Below are 5,833 nucleotides of genomic sequence, written 5' to 3' on the forward strand. Positions count from 1 at the left end.
TCTCTCTCTTGCCCAGAAGTCAGTCAGGAGAACCCTCCCTCTCTCTCATCTGGAAGTTGGTCAGGAATGCCTCCCCTCTCTGGTCCAGAAGTCAATCAGGAGAAACTCCCCTCTCTCTTGTTCAGCAACCTCCCCTCTCTGGTCCAGAAGTCAGTGAGGAGAACCTCTCCTCTCTCTTGTCCAGAAGTTACAACAGGGGAACCTCCCCCCTGTCTGCTCCAGAAAACAGTCAGGAGTACCTCTCCTCTCTCTTGCCTGAAGTCAGTCATGAGAACCTCCCCCCTCTCTCCTTCAAGAGAAACTCCACACTCTGGTCCAGAATTCAGTCAGCAGAACCCCCCCTCTCTGGTCTAGAAGTGAATAAGGAGAACCTCTCCTCTCTCTCTTCCCAAAGTAAGACAGGAGACCTCCCCTGTATCGTCCAGAAGTCGGTCAGGAGAACCATCCCGCTCTCTTGTCCAGAAGTCGATCAGCAGAACCTCCACTCTCTGGTCCAGAAGTCAGTCAGGAGAACTTACCCTCTCTCCCGCCTGGAAGTCAGTCAGGAAAATCTCACCTCTCTCTCCTTCAAGAGAATCTCCACTCTCTGGTCCAGAATTCAGTCAGGAGCCCTCCTCTCCTTCCCTCGTCCAGAAGTCAGTCAGGAGATCCTCCCCTCTCTCTCATTCAAGAATATCCACTTTTTGGTCCTGAAGTCAGTCAGGGAAATCTCCCTTCTATCTCGTCCAAAAGTCAGTCAGGAGAACCTACCCTCTCTGGTCCAGAAGTCAGTCAAGAGAACCTCCCCTCTCTCTCATCCAGAAGTCAATCAGCAGAACATACACTCTCTGGTCAAGAAATCAGTCAGAAGAACCTCCACTCTCTCGTCCAGAAGTCAGTCAGGACAACCTTCCCCCCTCTCATCCAGAAGTCTGTCAGTAGAACCTCCCCTCTCTCTCATCCGGAAGTCGGTGGGCAGAAACTCCCATCTATTGTCCAGAAGTCAGTCAGGATAACCTCCCCTCTCTCTCGTCCCGAAGTCATTCAGGAGATCCTCCCCTCTCTCCCATTGAAAAGTAAGACAGGAGAACCTCCCCTGTCTGGTCCAGAAATCAGTCAGGAGGACCTCCCCTATCTCTCGCCTGGAAGTCAGTCAGGATAATCTCCCCTCTCTCTCATCCGGACGTCGATCAGCAGAAAATCCACTCTCCAGTCTGGAAGTCAGTCAGGAGAACCTCCCCTTTCTCATTCAGAAGTCAGTCAGGAGAACCTCCTGTCTCTTGTCCAGAAGTCAGTCAGGAAAACCTCCCCTCTCTCTCATCCAGAAGTCAGTCAGGGGAACCTCCCCTCTCAGGTGAAGAAATCAGTCAGAGGACCTACCCACTCTCTCGTCCGGAAGTCGGGCAAAAGAACCTCCACTCTCTGGTCCAGATGTCAGTCAGGAGAACCTCCCTCTCTCTCATCTGGAAGTCTGCCAGGAGAACCTCCCCTCGCTTGTCCAGAAGTCAGTCAGACAACCTCCCCCCTCTCTCTTTCAAGAACCTCCACTCTCTGGTCGAGAAGTCATTCAGGAGAACCTCCCCTCTCTCTCGTCCAGAAGTAAGACAGGAGAACCTCCTCTGTCTGGTCCAGAAATCAGTCAGGAGAAACTCACCTCAATCTCGCCTGGAAATCAGTCATGAGAATCACCCTTCTCTCTCCTGTAAGAGAACCTCCCCTCTCTCATGCAGAATGCAGTCAGGAGAACCTCCCCTCTCTCATGCAGAAGTCAGTCAGGAGAACCTCAGGTCTCTAATCCAAAAGTCATGTAGGAGAACCTCCCCTCTCTCATCCAGAAGTCAGTCCGGAGAACTTCCCATCTCTCGCATCCGGAAGTCGATCAGCAGAACCTCCGCTCTCTGGTCCAGAAGTCACTCAGGAGAACCTAGCCTCTCTCATCAAGGAAACATTCAGGAAAACCTCCCCTCGCTCTAGTCCGAAAGGCAATCAGGAGAACCTCCCCTCTCTCATCCAGAAGTCAGTCAGGAGAAGCTACCCCATCTCTCATCCGGAAGTCAGTCAGCAGAACCTCCACTCTCTGGTCCAGAAATTAGTCAGGAAAACCTCCCCTCTCTCGTCCAGAAGTCAGGCAGGAAAACCTCCCCTCTCTCGTCCAGAAGTCAGTCAGGACAGAAGTCAGTCAGGAGAACCTCCCCTGTCTCTCATCTGAATGTTGGTCAGGAGAACCTCTCATCTCTGGTCCAGAAGTCAGTCAGGAGAACCTCCCCTGGCTCTTGTCGGGAAGTCATTCAGAGAGCCTCCCCACCCTCTCGCTCAAGAACCTCCCCTCTCTGGTCCAGAAGTCATTCAGGAGAAACACCCCTCTCTCTCACCCAGAAGTAAGGCAGGAGAACCTCCCGTGTCTAGTCCAGAAATCTGTCAACAGAACCTCCCCTCTCTCTCGCCTGGAAGTCAGTCCTGAGCATCACCCCTCTCTCTCCTGCAAGAGAACCTCTGCTCTCTGGTCCAGAAGTCAGTCAGGAGAACCTCCAGGCTCTCGTCCAGAACTCAATCAGAACAACCTCCCCTCTCTCTCTTCCAGAATTCGGTCAGCATAACCTGCCCTCTCTTGTCCACCAGTCAGGAAGGAGCACCTCCACTCTCTCTCTTTCGGAAGTCATTCAGAGATCCTCCCCTCTCTCTTGTTCAAGACCTCCTCTCTCTGGTTCAGAAGTCAGTCAGAGGAACCTCCCCTCTCTGGTTCAGAAGTCAGTCAGGAGAACTTCCCCTCTCTTATCCACACGTCAGTCAGGAAAACCTCCCCTCCTTCTCATCCAGAAGTCAGTCAGGAGAAACCCCCTCTCCCTCATCTAGAAGTCGATCTGGAGCACCCCAATTCTATGGTCCAGAAGTCACTCAGGAGAACCTCCCCTCTGTCTCGTCCAGAAATCAGTCAGGAGAACCTCCCCTCTCTCGTATCCGGAAGTCGGTCAGGAAAACCTCCCCTCTCTCTCGTTCAAGAACCTCCCCTCTCTGGTCCAGACATCAGTCAGGAAGAACCTCTCCTCTTTCTAACCCAGAAGTCAGTCAGCAGAACCTCCCTTCTCTGTCATTCATGAGAACTTCCACTCTCTTGTCCAGATGTCAGTCAACAGAACCTCCCATGTCTCTAACTCAAGAACCTCCACTCTCTGGTCCAGAAGTCAGTCAAGAGAACCTCCCATCTCTCTCATTCAACAACCTCCACTCTCTGGTCCAGACGTCAGGAAAACCTGCCCACTCTCTCTTGTAAAAGTCAGTTAGGACAACCTACCCTCTCTCGTCCAGAAGTCAGTCAAGAGAACCTCCCTTCTGTCTTATCCGGAAGCCAGTCAGTACAACCTCCACTCTTTGGTCGAGAAGTCAGTCAGGAGAACCTCCCTTCTCTCGTCAAGAAGTCAGTCAGGGGAACCTCCCCTCTTGTGTCCAGATGTCAGTCAGGAGAACCTCCCCTCTCTCATCCAGAAATCAGTCACCAGAACCTCCCCTCTCTCTTATCCGGGAGTCACTCAGGAGAAACTCCCCTCTCACTTATTCAAGAACCTCCCCTCTCTGGTCCGGAAGTCAGGAGATCTTCCCCTCTTCCTTGTCGAGAAATAAGACAGGAGAACTTCCCCTGGTCTGGGCCAGAAATCAGTCAGGAGAAGCTTCTCCTCACTCTTGTCCAGAGGTGAGTGAGCAGACCCTCCACTCTCTGGTCCAGAATTCAGGCAGGAGAACCTCCTTTCTCTTGTCCAGAGTCAGTCAGGAGAAGCCCCCCTCTCTCTCATTCAAGCAACTCCACTCTCTGGTCCAGAAGTCAGTCAGGAGAACCTTCCCTCTCTCGTCCAAAACTCACTCAGCAGAATCTCCCCTCTCTCGTCCAAAACTCAGTCAGCAGAACCTACCCTCTCTCTCATACATGAGAACCCTCCTCTATTGTCCAGAAGTCAGTCAGGAGAACCACCGCTCTCTCTCATCCGGAAGTTAGTCTGGAGAACCACCACTCTCACATCCAGAAGACAGTGAGGAGAACTTCCCATGTCTCCCATCTGGAAGTCAGTCAGAAGGACCTCCTCTCTCTCTCATGAGCCCCCACAATGAAGCCAGAGTGTCTTCACCAAGAACAAATCAGACCATAGCCTGTTCCTGATCTGTATTCCCACTAACTTGCAAAAACTTCTCCATATTGGCCACTGGATTCCCACATGGGTCATTTCATTCTCACAGTTCCAAGGGGACAGGTGTTTGGAAAAGGAGGAATGGACAACATCGTTAATTGTGGTAAAGGCATCTAGTGCGGTGAGTACTAGAATGTGTGGAGTGAATTTACAAGATGGAAGCCCTCTGCATCCTGGAGCAGAAGAAGTTCAGCCGCCGTCCCCTCTTAGGAAGGGAGGAAATGATCTGTTCACTGATTTCCTCTCAGCATCTATGTCACATATGGCATGCAGCTGGTGCCCAATAAGTGCATCAAATGAAAGACTGAATGTCAGGTGTGAAGGGCACTGTCCCAGGGAGGATGCCAGCTGCCCAGAAGGACCTTTACCTCCGTGCCCTCTGTGGGCAAGGATGACACCACGCAGAGCATCCCACGTCTACGTACATTGGGTGAGTCAATTCAGAGAGTGTGTGATGTGTCTGCAGCTCTCCGTGAACAGCCCGTTTGCCTCTTGGTTGGCCTCACGTTCACAGGTCTGCGGTGCCTTGATGTGGAGGGCTGTGCTATAAGCTTCACCGTAAGCTCATGATACTTTGGAGGCTTCACTGTGAGTCTGCTCCTGGGGCAGGAGGCATGACACTGACCTCATGACACACAGTTTCTTCTGCGTCTTTTGATGCAACAGTGAAACAGTACTCGTTTATTCTGGTTTTTAAAAATTCCCGGGTTATAAATTAAGAAATGAGTCCTGGAATCAGGAGTAGGCTCCTGCGTGCGGTCTTGTGATTCTTCCACCCTCACCTTCCATGGTTCAGGATGAATACAGCCAATCCTGGTGCGGAATGGGAGAGTAGCGGAGGGTATCCAACCGCTGTGGGGAGTGGAAGCTGTGATTCTGAAATCATTGTTCCAGGGCTTACTGCAACAAAGGGTCAATCAGCAGTCTCCGAAAGCGGCCACAGGTGAGCTGGGGAGCCCCTCGCTGCTGGCAGACTGGGTCTCCGCTTCCTGCTGAGACAGGGGCCCTGCCCTCAGCGCCCTGCCACCTGGGCTCCCTGGGGCCAGCGGGGTGTTCTTCAACACAGCGCACAAGGGACAGCCTCCTCACCAGACAGATGTCACAGTATTTTGTAGGGCAATACCAGAAACGACATTCCAATCTTCGCCACATTCGGTGGCTGAAAGCAAGCCACGGATCACGTCCACACTAGAGGGAAGGGAATTCCAGGGACATGAGTTCCGGGAGGTCATCTTACTCTGCCTGCCACACCTCTAGACCCCAGTCTCCAGCAAAGGGTCTAAGGAAGAAGAACCCACAGTCCTCACAGTAAAACACGCGTTTCCCTGCATCTTGCACACTGTCAGTTTTAGGAAGACACGGCGAGGCAAACGTTGTTAGCCAGTGCCTAAATCATCCAGGCACTTTTAGCCAAGTGGAAAGCTACTTATTTACTGAGTAAGAAAGAAACAGTCCCGGCCCTTGTGAAGTCTTCAGCTCAGTGCCAAGCAGCATGCTTCAGTGTAGCGATGAGAACACTAAATAACAGAAACACAAAACAGCAGCAACAGCCATTTTTTAAAGGAATTTTGTCAATTTGAAGTCCAATATAGACGCTAATAATTGTTGTATTTACTCTGAATAACTCATCATCATTGCAAAGATCTGGCTCATTTTTCCTGTGTGTTCGATAAAGC

Source organism: Panthera onca, assembly GCF_046562875.1.
Source record: "Panthera onca isolate mPanOnc1 chromosome Y unlocalized genomic scaffold, mPanOnc1 haplotype 2 h2.ChrY_unloc_9, whole genome shotgun sequence".
In the NCBI taxonomy this organism is placed as follows: Eukaryota; Metazoa; Chordata; class Mammalia; order Carnivora; family Felidae; genus Panthera; species Panthera onca.